The sequence below is a fragment of the Salvelinus sp. IW2-2015 genome, linkage group LG28 (genome assembly GCF_002910315.2).
Source record: "Salvelinus sp. IW2-2015 linkage group LG28, ASM291031v2, whole genome shotgun sequence".
In the NCBI taxonomy this organism is placed as follows: domain Eukaryota; kingdom Metazoa; phylum Chordata; class Actinopteri; order Salmoniformes; family Salmonidae; genus Salvelinus; species Salvelinus sp. IW2-2015.
In genome coordinates this window covers 6,724,426-6,740,330 of record NC_036868.1, presented here as the reverse complement: position 1 = coordinate 6,740,330, position 15,905 = coordinate 6,724,426, and positions in this window count along the sequence as shown.

Genomic DNA, 15,905 nt, shown 5'->3' with positions numbered 1-15,905 from the left:
TACCACTCTCAATATTTTCAAGCACAGTGGTGGCTACATCATGTTATGGGTATGTTTGTAATCATTAAGTTCTAAAGGTTAAAAAATAAACGGAATGGAGCTAAGTACAGGCAAAATCCTAGAGGAAAACCTGCTTCAATCTGCTTTCCACCAGATACTGCGAGATGAATTCACCTTTCAGTAGGACAATAACTTAAAACACAAGGCCAAATCTACACTGGAGTTGCTTACCAAGAAGACAGTGAATGTTCCTGAGTGGCCTGGTTACAGTTTTGACTTAAATCAGCTTGAAAATATATGGCAAGACTTGAAAATGGTTGTCTAGCAATGATCAACAACCAATTTGAAAGAGTTTGAAGAATTCTTTAAAGAATAATGGGCAAATGTTGCACAATCCAAGTGTGGAAATCTTTGGAGACTTACCCAGAAAGACTCACAGCTGTGATCACTGCCAAAAGTGCTTCTGCAAAGTATTGACTCAGGGATGTGAATACTTATGTAAATGTAATTTTCAATAAATTAGCAAACATTTCTAAAAACATTGTTTTCACTTTGTCATTATGGGGTATTGTGCATATATTTTGAATTCAGGCTGTAACACAACAAAACGAGGAATAAGTCAAGGGGTGTGAATAAGTTCTGAAGGCACTGTATATAATCACACTGGTAATAGATCATTTGATTTATTACTTGTGAGGCACAGCTGAGTGAGCTTTTTTTACTGGACTGATGGCCTGCATCTGATGGTCAGTCTGAGGGGAGGGAGCAGCTGTGAGGTTGCCTCTCAACCGGACTCACGTCCCTTCGCTCTACCTCCCTCCACTGAGAAAAGGGGACACAGTCTTCCAGCTGAGGGAGAAACTCAAGTCGCACTGCATTATTTCTGACTCATGCACCAATTCATGTTGTTACTCCTATGACCAGAGAAAGTGAAATATTCCTTGATATTAAAAAAGACACGGGGGGCGCTGGTGAGCAGCAACATGTGAAGACACGTTTTCTTTGTGCTCCTGTCCAGGGCGAACAATTGACTATTAATATTTCACAACACCTCCCCTACCGCGTTCATTTTGTAAAATTCTATTAGAAATCAAATACAATTCACAAATCTGGCAATTTTTTGGGGGCATTTTGTTTTTTTCATCGTAAAATGTCGAAACAACAACGGCCATGAGTCACAAAAGAGCAGGCCTCTACTAAAGCCTTAGGCTCACCGGATACTGACACGGACTCTGATCCCCTAACCAGATATCCTAACCAAGGAAATTGTGGCTATCACTCTGAACAGACCGTGCTAGCTAAGGTGGAGTCCCTATCCACTGACCTATCCGCACAAATAGTCACTCTTGCCACCGAGGTCAACACAAAGACTGCGTTATAGAAGACCTGGCGAAACAGGAAACCCGTCTGAATAGCCTGGAGGGAGCCACAAATACTTACTCCGACAAAGTGGTGACACTGGAAGAGCAAGTCACCCGGCTATCATCAGATGTCGTCAAACTTACTAATAAGGTCGAGGACCTCGAGAACAGACAGCGCCGGGGGAACGGTCACATTTTTGGCATGAGAGAGGGACTCGAGATCATAGGTGGATTTCACCTACCCTGTTCATAGCTAAACTGCTACAGAAAATCCTAGGCCCCGATTACGCCCCTACCCTTGAACGTGCGCACAGAAGCTTACAGTCTGCACCGAAGAATGGGGAGCGGCCCAGACCCATTGTAGTCAAATTCCACTACCTTCAGGAGAAAGAGAATGTCTTCCGTAAGGTATCCCGAGCGGATCCCATCACCCACGATGGCCAGAAGAGTCACATTTACCCGGGCTACACGGCGGGAGTCATGAAGAAGACGTCAACCTTCAACGAGGTGAGGGGGCTCCTACATCGCTGCTGGGACACCAAGTTCCGCATTCTCTACCCAGCAGTGCTGAAGATAAGACATTCGTGGACCCAACCAGGGTCAAGGAATATGTCGTCGCGCACCTACAGTACATCCACAGGAGGACAGGCGGTATACGACTAACTAGCCATTGTAGGCCCGTACTCTGCCCCTGACCATACACTAGCCATGCTACCGCGACTTCTTGATTAGGAACGTGCCTACACCCTGCTGACAAAAAGGACATTTATTCTTCCAGCAACTTAACATTATGAACAATGATGGTATGTATAGGAGCGGAACATACACCTCCTTTTTTTATATATATTTTTATTATCCTTCAAATATGCATATTGCATAAGATACATTGGAGAACTGAGGTGGTTCCCTCCAGAATCCCTTCCCTAGGTGTAAACTTGATAATGTTCGCCCTGGATAGAGCTCTACTGAGGTTCGGTTTAACATGGTAGTATCTTGCTCTGGTCTAGGAGAGGTAGATGCAACATTCCATCAGGGGGAAGGCCAGCATAGGGGTCCAAGGTTTTCTGGGTATTTCGTTTTTTTTTGCTGTTTTTTATTTTATTTTATTTTATTATTCTGACCTTTCAGCACACCATGTGATTGTACTAACATTCATTTCTACTTACTATGACTATGCCTAATTTACATACTCTACGCCCCACTTGCTTTATCAGCTGGAACTTATAAATAATCTTAAGGATCGGTGTCCCGCTAGCGGGACAACTTCCGGTGAAACTGGAGGGCGCACAATTCAAATAAATAATCATAAATATTATAGATTTTAAACATTTATGTACATAAGTGTATTATATCGGCTGAAAGCTTAAATTCTTGTTAATCTAACTGCACTGTCCGATTTACAGTAGCTATTACAGCAAAAACATGCCATGCGATTGTTTGAGGACGGCGCCCCACATCAAAATAGTTTTCCACGTACTTAAATATTCACGTACTTTTTGAAAATCTTCCTCTGATTTGTCATCCAAAGGGTCCCAGCTATAACATGTAGTGTTGTTTTGTTAGATAAAATCCTTCTTTATATCCCCAAAAGTCTGTTAAGTTGGCGCCATCGATTTGAGTAATCCACTTGTTCAACTTGCAGAGAAAGGAATCCGAAAATCTACCCCTAAACTTTGTTTCAACAAGTCAAAATACATTTCTATTTCATCTCAGTACAGCTAAAATGTAATCAAACTATAATATTTTATCGGAAGGAGTATGTTCAATAGGAAACCGATTTTAGCAGGTGCGTAATGTCTTCATGAAGCGCGAACCACATTTCAAGACTGTGTCTTCTACTAAAACTGTATTTCTTATTTTGTTTTTGAAGTTTACAGCCTGAACCTTGAACATAGACTGCTGAACCCTGTGAAACATAGAAATTGTTCACAGGGAGCTAATTTTCAATATGACCTTTCTCTTGCATTTTCTAAGAGATGGTTGGTCTCTCTCAAAAATATTATGTTTGGTTTTTCTTTGGATTTTTCCTACCATATCGATTGTGTTATATTTCCTACATTATTTAACATTTCTACAAACTTCAAGTGTTTTCTTTCATGTTAATTTATAGCATATCGTGGTTCAGGGCCTGAGCTCAGGCAGTTTACTTTGGGCTCGTCATTTAGACAGGAATGGAGAAAAAAGAGGCCTATCCCTAATATTATAGGAATTAACCATGTGGTCAAGCGTAACCGACTGTATGCTCATCTTAAGTCTTTACGTCCGGACATTGTTTTTCTCCATGAGACCCATCTCTGGTCCAGCGACCATGATAACTAAAGAGAGGATGGTCGACCAAATATTTTACTCCAACTTTGTTGCTAAGGCAGAGGGGCAGCCATCACTATCAGAAAGGAGGGCGACTCTGGCAGGTGCGGACAGGAGGGCGATCTGGCAGGTGCGGACAGGAGGGCGACTCTGGCAGGTGCGGACAGGAGGGGACTCTGGCAGCTCGGGACAGGAGGGCGACTCTGGCAGCTCCGGACAGGAGGGCGACTCTGGCAGCTCCGGACAGGAGGGCGACTCTGGCAGCTCCGAGAGGAGGGCGACTCTGGCGCTCCGGACAGGGGGCTCACTGGAGTGGAGAGACACACAGGAGGCTTCGTGCCATGGATCATCACTGGGAGGCTTCTTGCCATGGATCATCACTGGAGGTTCTTGCCATGGATCATCACTGGAGGCTTCGTGCCATGGATCATCACTGAGGGCTTCGTGCCATGGATCATCACTGGTGGCTTCTTACATGGATCATCACTGGAGGCTTTGTGCCATGGATCATCAGTGGAGGCTTCGTGCCATGGATCATCACAGGAGGCTTCTTACCATGGATATCATATAGTTTGCCATGGATATCACTGGAGGCTTCGTGCCATGGATCATCACTGGAGGCTTCGTGCCATGGATATCACACTGGAGGCTTGTGCCATGGATCATCACTGGAGGCTTTTGCATGGATCATCACTGGAGGCTTCTGCCATGGATCATCACTGGAGGCTTCGTGCCATGGATGCAACTGGAGGTTTGTCCTGCCATGGACTCACATGGAGGAGCTTCGTGCCATGGATACACTGGACTGGAGAGACACACAGGAGGCCTGGCTCTGGGAGCAGGCACAGGACTCACCAGGCTGGGAGACATGCAGGAGGCCTCTTCCTTGGCCGAGCCACCGGAATACACTGGGTTGGAGGTGCACTGGCGGTCTCGAGCTAAGGCAGCAACGTCGGTGGCTGGATGGTGACTTTGGCCCGGCACGTGCGGGGCGCAGGCACAGGACGCACTGGGCTGTGCAGACGCACTGGAGACACAGTGCACAGAGCCGGCACAGGATATCCTGGGCCGTAGAGACGTCCTGGAGGTCTGGAGAGCAGGGCTGGCACAATCCGTCCTGGCTCGATGCCCACTCTAGCCCGGCCGATGCGAGGAGCTGGGATATAGCGCACCGGGCTAAGAACGCGTACTGGCGACACCGTGCGCTCCACCACATAACACGGTGCCTGACCAGTACGACGCCGCCACGGTAAGCACGGGGAGTTGGCTCAGGTCTCCAACCTGGCTCAGCCAATCTCCCCGTGTTCCCCCCAAAAAAATAATTTGGGAGTGGCCTCCCGGTCTTTAGTGCCAGCCTTGTCCCCGTGTAATCCTTGGCCCTTCTCCTAGCTACCTCCGCCTTCCTTCCTGCTTCGACCTTCTCCCATGGCAGGCGATCTTTTCCGGCCAGGATCTCCTCCCACTTGTAGGATCCTTTGCCGTCCAGGATGTCCTCCCATGTCCAGTCCTCCTTACCCCGCTGCTTGGTCCTTTGGTGGTGGGTAGTTCTGTAACGATTCTCTTGGGCTGAAGGAAGAGTGGACCAAGGTGCAGCGTTTAAAGTGTTCATAATTTAATCCAAAAACCAAATTGAAAAAAAACAACAAACAGGAGAACGAAAGCGAAACAGTGCTGTCTGGTGCAGACACAAAAACAGAAAACAACTACCCACAAAACACAGGTGGGAAAAGGATACCTAAGTATGGTTCTCAATCAGAGACAACGATAGACAGCTGCCTCTGATTGAGAACCACACCCGGCCAAACACATAGAAATAGACAACATAGAACAAAAACATAGAATGCCCACCCCAACTCACGCCCTGACCAACCAAAATAGAGACATAAAAAGGATCTCTAAGGTCAGGGCGTGACACATACACAGCGTATGACAACAAACAGTGAACTGAACGCTTATTGGAGCTATCTCAACTCCTTCTAGATGTGGACAACAGATATGCCTCTTCTCCAACTCCTGAACTCTACAAAGAGAGACTGCTACACCAATCGGAATTTGACAAGATTTCTACTAAACAAACGGAGCAGCTTCTGTTTAAGTCGAGGCAGACATTTTATGAACACGGAGAGAAAGCTGGCAAGTTGTTATCTCACCAGCTTCAACAATCCGCTGCTAGTAGCACCATACCTGAAATCTGTGTTGCAGCTGATTCATCTTCTACCAATCCCAAAGAAATCAACAATCAATTTAAGAAATTCTACTCTGCTCTTTACTTGTCAGAGGCTCTTCCTGACACATCTCATGTGCATGCATTTCTAGACAATCTGGACATCCCCTGTCTCAATTCTGATGAACAAACGAACATTGATGCCTCAATAAGTGATGAGGAAGCTACTCTGGCAATCCAGTCCATGCAGAGTGGTAAAGGTCCTGGGCCTGATGGCTTCCCTATTGAATTTTATAAAGCATTCTCCTCCAAACTATCCCCTATCCTTAGATCAATGTACAATGAAATCTTTTCTAATTAGAAACTGCCCCAGACACTTACCCAGGCGAGTATTTCGGTTTTGCTTAAAAAGGACAAGAATCCCCTAGGCTGTGGCTCATACCGCCCTATAAGCTTCTTGTGCTTCGATTATAAAATTCCCACTAAGTGATGCCTAATATAATTAACTCAAATCAAATCAAATTGTATTTGTCACATGCGCTGAATACAACAGGTGTAGGTAGAATGCTTACTTACAAGCCCTTAATCAACAATGCAGTTTTCAGAAAAATACCAAAATAAAAAATAAAAGTAACAAATGATTAAAGAGCAGCAGTAAAATAACAATAGCGAGGTTATATACAGGGGGTACTGGTACAGAGTCAATGTGCAGGGGCACCGGTTAGTTGAGGTAATTAACTCTGATTTATCTCAGGTAGGCAATCTTTCTATAATATGAGCAGGTTATTTAATGTTCTCTATTCTGCCCACTCGACTCAACAGCCAGAGGTCGTCATCTCTCTTGATGCTGAGAAGGCTTTCGACCGGGTTGAGTGGGAATATCTATTTACAGTACTAGAGAGATTTGGGTTTGGCCCATCATTCCTTTCCTGGATTAAGATTTTTTACTCATCCCCAGGGCCTTCTGTTCGCACCAACAATGTTACCTCCAGCTACTTCCCTCTCCATAGAGGGGCCAGGCACACTTGTTGTTTATCCCCTTTCCAAATTAATATGGCTATTGAACCTCTTGCTATCGCCCTGCGGGCGGAGGAGAGTATTAAGGGAATACTAAGGGGCGACATAACTCACAAAGTGTCCTTGTATGCAGACAATCTTCTTTTACACATCTCTAACCCCGTGGAGTATATACCCTATCTCTTGGACATGCTACAAGGTTTTGGGACATTCTCTGGTTATAAGTTAAACCTAACAAAAAGTGTGCTGCTCCCCATTAATCAGTTAGCAGAAGGTATTGGGTATGCCAATTTCCCGTTTAAGGTGGAGCATCAGGTCTTCACATATTTGAGGATAAAGGTCACACGCTCATTTAAGGCTTTCTTTAAACATAACTTCAAAACACTCCTGAAGCGCACTAAGCAGGATTTCATAAGGTGGTCGCCTCTTCCCATTTCATTAGCATGCCGCATTAATTCTGTTAAGATGACTGTACTACCTACGTTTTTGTACTTATTCCAAATTTTCTGCCAAAATCGATGCTCAAACAACTGGAGAGCTGCTTTCCAACTTAATTTGGAATAAGTCAAATCCACGAATGAGAAAGGTACAGTACCAGTCAAAAGTTTGGACACACCTAGTCATTCAAGGGTTTTTCTTTATTTTTACTATTTTCTACATATGGAATCCTGTAGTAACCAAAAAAGTGTTAAACAAATCAAAATATATTTTATATTTGAGATTCTTCAAAGTAGCTAGCCTTTGCCTTGAAGACAGCTTTGCACACTCTTGCATTCTCTCAACAGCTTCATGAAGTAGTCACCTGGAATGCATTTCAATTAACAGGTGTTCCTTGTTAAAAGTTAATTTGTGGAATTTCTTTCCTTCTTAATGCGTTTTAGCCAATCAGTTGTGTTGTGACATGATAGGGCTGTTATAAAAAAGATAGCTCTATTTGGTAAAAGACCAAGTGTCATGTTTTGTCATTTATTTTCATGTCTTGTCCCTGTGCTTCCCTCTGCTGGTCTTATTAGGTTATTTCCCTCTTTCTCTCTCTCTCTCTCCTCCTCCCTCTCTCCCTCTCCCGCTCTCTCTCTCTATCGTTCCGTTCCTGCTCCCAGCTGTTTCTCATTCTCCTAACGACCTCATTTACTCTTTCACACCTGTCCCCTATTTTGCCCTCTGATTAGAGTCCCTATTTCTCCCTCTGTTTTCCGCTCCTGTCCTTGTCGGATTCTTGTTTGATGTTTGCTGTCCTGCGTCCTTGTTCCGCCCTGTCGTGTTTTTGCCTGGAATAAAGACTCTGTTTCTTTAAGTCGCTTTTGGGTCCGCATTAATCAGCATAACACCAAGTCCATATTATAGCAAGAACAGCTCAAATAAGCAAAGAAAAATGACAGTCCATCATTACTTTAAGACATGAAGGTCAGTCAATCCGGAACATTTCAAGAACTTTGAACATTTCTTCAAGTGCAGTCGCAAAAACCATCAAGAGCTACGATGAAACTGGCTCTCACGAGGACCACCAAGGGAAGGAAGACCCAGAGTTACCTCTGCTGCAGAGGATAAGTTCATTAGTTACCAGACTTAGAAATTGCAGCCCAAATAAATACTCACAGAGTTCAAGTAACAGACACATCTCAACATCAACTGTTCAGAGGAGACTACGTGAATCAGGCCTTCATGGTCAAATTGCTTCAAAGAAACTACTACTAAAGAACACCAATAAGAAGAGACTTGCTTGGGCCAAGAAACATGAGCAATGGACATTAGACCGGTGGAAATCTGTCCTTTGGTCTGATGAGTCCAAATTTGAGATTTTTGGTTCCAACCGCCGTGTCTTTGTGAGACGCAGAGTAGGTAAACGGATGATCTCCGCATGTGTGGTTCCCACCGTGAAGCATGGAGGAGGTGTGATGGTGTGGGGGTGCTTTGCTGGTGACACTATCAGTGATTTATTTAGAATTCAAGGCACACACCACAGCATTCTGCAGCAATACGCCATCCCATCTGGTTTGCGCTTAGTGGGACTATCATTTGTTTTTCAACAGGACAATGACCGAATACACCTCCAGGCACATCAACCGACCTCACCCCAATTGAGATGGTTTGGGATGAGTTGGACCACAGAGTGAAGGAAAGGCAGCCAAAAAGTGCTCAGCATATGTGGGAACTCCTTCAAGACTGTTAGAAAAGCATTCCAGGTGAAGCTGGTTGAGAGAATGCCAAGTGTGTGCAAAGCTGTCATTAAGGCAAAGGATGGCTACTTTGAAGAATCTTAAATATAAAATATATTTTGATTTGTTTAACACTTTTTTGGTTACTACATGATTCCATATGTGTTATTTCATAGTTTTGATGTCTTCACTATTATTCTGCAATGTAGAAAATAGTAAAATAAAGAAAAACCCATGAATGAATAGGTGTGTCCAAACTTTTGACTTGTACTGTCTATCTAGAGAGATCTAAGCTCGCTGGCGGGCTGGGCCTTCCCCATTTTTTACACTACTACTGGTCAACAAATATATCTAAATGTCTTTATTGGGTTTCTGCATTTGAAAACAAGGATGGTCCAGCCTGGGCCATCATGGAGTTACAGTCAAGCCATCCTACTTCTCCTGTCTCGCTTCTGTGCTCCCCACTGCCCATGAACCTTGGCACCCATGTTTTGAATCCCCATTGTCAAGAACTCCCTTAAAATCTGGTCCCAATTCTGAAATCACTTTAGCCTTAAACAAGCAAGCAGCTTCTCTCCATGAACATCTAATCATCTCTACCCAGCGTCGCAGATTGACACAACATTCCAGTTCTGGCATAGGAATGGTCTGGTGTTTTTTTGTGACCTATTTGTTGATAACACATTCATCTCATTCGATACTCTGAGGGTTCACCATGATATTCCCAATACACACTTTTTTAGGTACCTGCAAACTCGCAGCTTTGTTAAAAAACATTTCCCTTAATTTCCACTAGAGCCCGCTAAGTGTCCTGTTGAGACGTTCTTAGATCTTAACCCGCATCTGAAGTGCACAATCTCCAGATTATACAATATAATACAGAATATTAATCATGCCAATCTTTGAGTGGCTTCTCATATGTTTAATACAATTATTAGCCCCAACCCGTTCACTGACATTTTTGTTGTACTTCCCCTAGATCAGAACATTACCATGCATCAGGCGAATGCGATAGCATTTACCTCGCAGCTAGCTCGCCGCCTTGTCCTCTTTCACTGGAAGTCTGCAAAGCCGCCTTCCTTTATGCAGTGGGTTAAGGAGGTGGTGTCATCTCTGCTTCTGGAGAAGGTTAGGTACCCTGTGCATGGGTCCCGACAAAAGTTCAACTTAACCTGGTCCCCATTCATACAATACGTGGAGAGCCTGTCTTTTACTTAGTGTAACTTGTATATTTCGGTAAGCATTCATGTCTGTTCTAGTGGCCATATATTGTGCTGATAAGACTCAACTATAATTATGATACCGACTTTATTTAATGTAACTTTTTCCATTGTTTTTGTACCTATTACTGTTTGTTTTTGTCCTATTTAATTTACTTTTTTGTGATATCCTTGTATGATGCCTTGATTTGTGGGTGGCAGGAAGGGAGGGATGGGATGGGAGGGATGGGTAGATGGATAGGGGTTGGGGTTGTACTGTTTTTCTGTTCTCATATCTGAAAATCTATAAAGTAAAAAAAAAAAGAACAAAAGACACACGCCACTAATAATAACAACGCAAGCTGATCACTTTGCTATAGTCATTCATTACAGCTGCAGCGCTGGTTGTAGTGTGAGTGGAAGTAAGGAGAACACACATTTTATGGCTTATAAATGTGTTGAACAAAGTGTTGACAGTGCTGAATAACAACTTAGGCCTAAACATGACCTTTCTCATAAAAACAGCAGCTCTTTGCTCTATTCGTTGAGTCTCTAGTCATGGTTTTAAAAGTTTAGAAATTTCACAGTATTTTGCTTTGCTTTTGAGGCTCATTTTTACAGTCTATGGCTTGAGGAAACTGTGCAGACATGGTGATATGAGCTATTTTATTGGCCAGCGGTTATAGGTGCACTTGATTTGCTCTCTGGGCCTGCAGAGTAGGTGGAGTTCTACCTTCAGAAACATGAAATGGGAAATAAATGGGAACACTTTGCCTTCCTGGCGCTAGGGCTGCTGAATCAAGTGCACCTACCTCCAACAGCTGGAAACAAATTAAAAGAATAGGAACGCAAGGCTTTATTGTCGGGTTTTTTGAGATGGGCAGCCAGCTAAGCATACTTGGGTTTTTTACAGAAATGTTTGGTGATCAACCAGTAGATCACGATTATCCGTTTGGTGACAACTAACAAAGATCATCAGCTCCACTTTGCTATAGTAGGTTAGCCTATATCAATATCCATAGCAACACACCACCTCTACTGTCTATTTATTTACACCACATGTTTGTTTACCATACAGCAGCGTTTTCCCCCCAACACATCACAAGTTTATTTGCAGCTCTATATAGACAACCATAAGAACCAGGGAAATAAGCATCTGACAGAGCAACAACACCTGCCCACTCTGCCGCTCCATCTTGGGCTCTGAGTCACCGCACAGGTGCACTGCTGGCTCACAGCACACAGAACCTCTCCTCTCACCACTCAAGTGTTTCTTTGCCACTGCTGCGCTGTATTGTGGACAGGGCTATTTTCTGCCACAGCACAAACAATAGTGTGCTGATGAAGCCAGGGAGGGGGCGCCTGAAGGGAGGTGGACGAGGAGGGGATGAGGTAGAGAGAGTGTGCTGGGCTGGCAGGATGCTGAGTGGATTTCTCTCCTCAGATCCCCACGCCTGCTTTGTCTTAGAAGGGCCCCCGGGTTGTACTGAGACCCTGGCCAGCAGCGTCGTGTTGATCCATCTGGCAAACAGCCCAAAGCCCCTTATATATCTGGCACCACCACTCAGCATTCTGTGTGTGTGTCCTAAATTGCACCCTATTCCTTATTACAGTGTACTTATTTTGACCAAACCCTGGTCAAAAGAAGTGCACTGTAATAGGAATTAGGATTCCATTTGGGACACAGGCTCTCTCTGTCCCACACTGCCTCTCTGATGCATGGATCAGCTAGAAGTGGCTGCCAACTCCCCACATTCTCACCCGGCCAAAACCCCCATAATTTCTCACAATTTATGAGGACTGTTTAAAAGTACTGATGGGAGTGCTGTAATGCCATTAAAGGGATAAATCCCAGATGTAAAAGGTTTAATGAAGCCTGTTCTTTTATAGAGTTGACAAAAGGAATAAAAGCACGTTCGGGCCGAGGGTACAAGCAAGGCCAATGTGATGGTTTATTTACATCCTGCAGCATATTATTTCATGCTTATTGCCAGATATGCCAGGCAGTAGTGTAGAGTATCTGGCTAGATGGCACCATGATATAGGGACATGGGTTGCATCCCAATAGTACCCTATTCTGTATACCGTGCACTACTTTGGACCCAAGCCCTATGGGGCCTGGTCAGGGATCTATAGGCCCTGGTGAAAAGGAGTATATTATATTGGGAAAAGAGTGCCATTTGGGACACAGACATTGCCCTTGGGTGATCATAGAGTTCATTACCTCTATTTAAGTCTTATGCGCATGGCCTGAGTCTGACTTAAATGTGACAGGCCTCAATGACAGGGAACTCATTGGGCCTTGGTTTAACTGGAAACTAAAACCCATTTGCCTATATGTTCATATTGCTCAATGCAACAACACACACAAGAGAACATAACCCATAACAGTATCCAAATTGATAGAGTTAGCATTACTTATACCATGGCATGGCTTGAAGGGCATTCCAGAGCGTGCATTATTAAAGCGGGTGTTTGGAGGATATATTGGCACGGGTGTTGTTAGGCCTGAGACAAAGTTGAGGACCGGCAAACCGTGCTAATGTATCCTCCAAACACTGGCTTCAAGGGCATTATCACTTTTATACAACGGGTTACCAACATATTCAAATAATGATTGACATATTTTCATTTAAAATGTTATTTTGATGAATTTATTCAATCTATTAAATCCCTCCACAAGATATAATCCCAACACAAATCTAGGGGTTGCTACTCAAACCGGCTGGTAGTTCATTCTATCGGTTCGGTTGCTAGAGACACGACCCAGTTGAGTTGTTAGAGACATGACCCAGTTGTTCAATCTTTTTGTTCTATATATGGACGCAATCCAGTCGTTTGTTCTAAATGTTCCATTGACATACTAGCTGGCAACGTTCTTATCCCTTGCTTGCTAGTTAGCCAACTACAGCTAATTTACAGTCACTTATTTGGATACACCCATAACAATGTGGCGCGATTTTGCCTCCTGGCATAGAAAATGTGCTCACTCGTCAGGACACTGTTGTTCAGAGGAGCAAGCCAACAACACAGCTAACACAATCTCTTCAAAATTAAGCTGGAAAGACTGAACTTCGTTTTGTTTTACCTTCTATCAATTTAAATGTCTTTGTATATATCAATAACAATTATGCCAGCTGATTCATGATTATGACTACGGACAGTTCATTACTATGGGACAGCTGGAGTATTGAAACAATGTTGCAAATGTCGGAGAGACAGACAGCAAGGTTTATACAAATCTCCGCTGTTGAAAACTAAATGTTAGTTTAAAAGAAATGTGAGATAATGTCTAGACGCTTTTTATAGTGGAGATCAAGTTTATAAAGTGCCTGCCTAGGCTGATGAGACAGTGGATTGGCAGTCAGATGGAACCAAGTAAATGGACATTTTAACGTCATAGATTTAGCCTGTGGTAATTTGTGGATTATAAACTGGGTGGTTCGAGCCCTGAATGCTGATTGGCTGACAGCCGTGGTATATGAGACCGTATACCACGGGCATGACAAAACATTTATTTTTACTGCTCTAATTACATTGGAAACCAGTTTATAATAGCAATAAGGCACCTCGGGGATTTGTGGTATATTGCCAATATACCACGGCTAAGGGCTGTGTCCAGGCACTTCAAGTTGCGTTGTGCATATGAACAGTCCTTAGCAGTGGAATATTGGCCATATACCACACCTCCTCGAGCTTTATTGCTTAAATAGACACCGGCTGGAATTCGGTTTTAACCAATCAGCATTCAGGACCCACCCATTGTATAATTCCCATTGTATATAACACACAATATATTTGCTCGGTAAAATTCAATGGCTATAGATAATTCCTACATGTTCTATGTTTGAGCTGCTTTTGAAAGCAAAAGTCGAATTGAAAACATTATTGGCATTGTTGAATTCGATTTTCATAACAGCAAGCTCGGTTAGCTAAATTAAAAAGTATGTTTGTTTGGTTACCAAGGCAACTACTGTCACCAGTGTTGCCTTGTTTACATTTACATTTACATTTAAGTCATTTAGCAGACGCTCTTATCCAGAGCGACTTACAAATTGGTGCATTCACCTTATGATATCCAGTGGAACAACCACTTTACAATAGTGCAGTCTAACTCTTTTAAGGGGGGGGGGGGGGTTTAGAAGGATTACTTTATCCTATCCTAGGTATTCCTTAAAAGAGGTGGGGTTTCAGGTGTCTCCGGAAGGTGGTGATTGACTCCGCTGACCTGGCGTCGTGAGGGAGTTTGTTCCACCATTGGGGTGCCAGAGCAGCGAACAGTTTTGACTGGGCTGAGCGGGAACTGTACTTCCTCAGAGGTAGGGAGGCGAGCAGGCCAAGAGGTGGATGAACGCAGTGCCCTTGTTTGGGTGTAGGGCCTGATCAGAGCCTGAAGGTACGGAGTGCCGTTCCCTCACAGCTCCGTAGGCAAGCACCATGGTCTTGTAACGGATGCGAGCTTCAACTGAAAGCCAGTGGAGAGAGCGAGGAGCGGGGTGACGTGAGAGAACTTGGGAAAGTTGAACACCAGACGGGCTTGCCGGCGTTCTGGATGAGTTTAGGGGTTTAAATGGCACAGGCAGGGAGCCCAGCCAACAGCGAGTTGCAGTATCCAGACGGGAGATGACAAGTGCCTGGATTAGGACCTGCGCCGCTTCGTTGCGTGAGGCAGGGTCCGTACTCTGCGAATGTTGTAGAGCATGAACCTACAGGAACGGGTCACCGCCTTGATGTTAGTTGAGAACGACAGGGTGTTGTCCAGGATCACGCCAAGGTTTCTTAGCACTGGGAGGAGGACACAATGGAGTTGTCAACCGTGATGGCGAGATCATGGGAACGGGCAGTCCCTTCCCCGGGAGGAAGAGCAGCTCCGTCTTGCCGAGGTTCAGCTTGAGGTGGTGATCCGTCATCCACACTGATATGTCTGCCAGACATGCAGAGATGCGATTCACCACCTGGTTTATCAGAGGGGGAAAGGAGAAGATAATTGTGTGTCGTCTGCATAGCAATGATAGGAGAGGACCATGTGAGGCATATGACAGAGCCAAGTGACTTGGTGTATAGTGAGAATAGGGAGAGGGCCTAGAAACAGAGCCCTGGGACACCAGTGGTGAGAGCCGTGGTGCGGTAGACAGATTCTCGCCACGCACCCTGGTAGGAGCGACCTGTCAGGTAGGACGCAATCCAAGCGTGGGCCCGCGCCGGAGATGCCCAGCTCGGAGAAGGGTGGAGAGGAGGATCTGATGGTTTCACAGTATCAAAGGCAGCCGATAGGTTCTAGAAGGATGAGAGCAGAGGAGAGAGAGTTAGCTTATAGCAGTGCGGAGGCGCCTCCGTGACACAGAGAAGAGCAGTCTCAGTTGGAATGACTAGTCTTAAACCTGTACTGATTGGATCGAAGGTCATCTCTGGAGAGATACTGCGGAGAGCGGCGGACGGCACGTTAATTGAGGATCTTTTGAGAGAGACAAGAGATCAAGAGAGAGGCATGGAAGAGTTGGCGATCGTGTCAAGTATGTGTTACATCTGGAAAAAAAGAGGGGACTACGAGTTGCTCGAGCGTTTTTTTTCAGAAGGGTGTGCAACCTCTGCTCCTACTCTTGAAGACGGAAGGGACGTACCAGCGGTCACAGGATGATGAGACGTTGCGTAGAGCGGAGGTGAGGTAAGGAGAAGGTCCACGGAAATGGTCTGGAGAGAG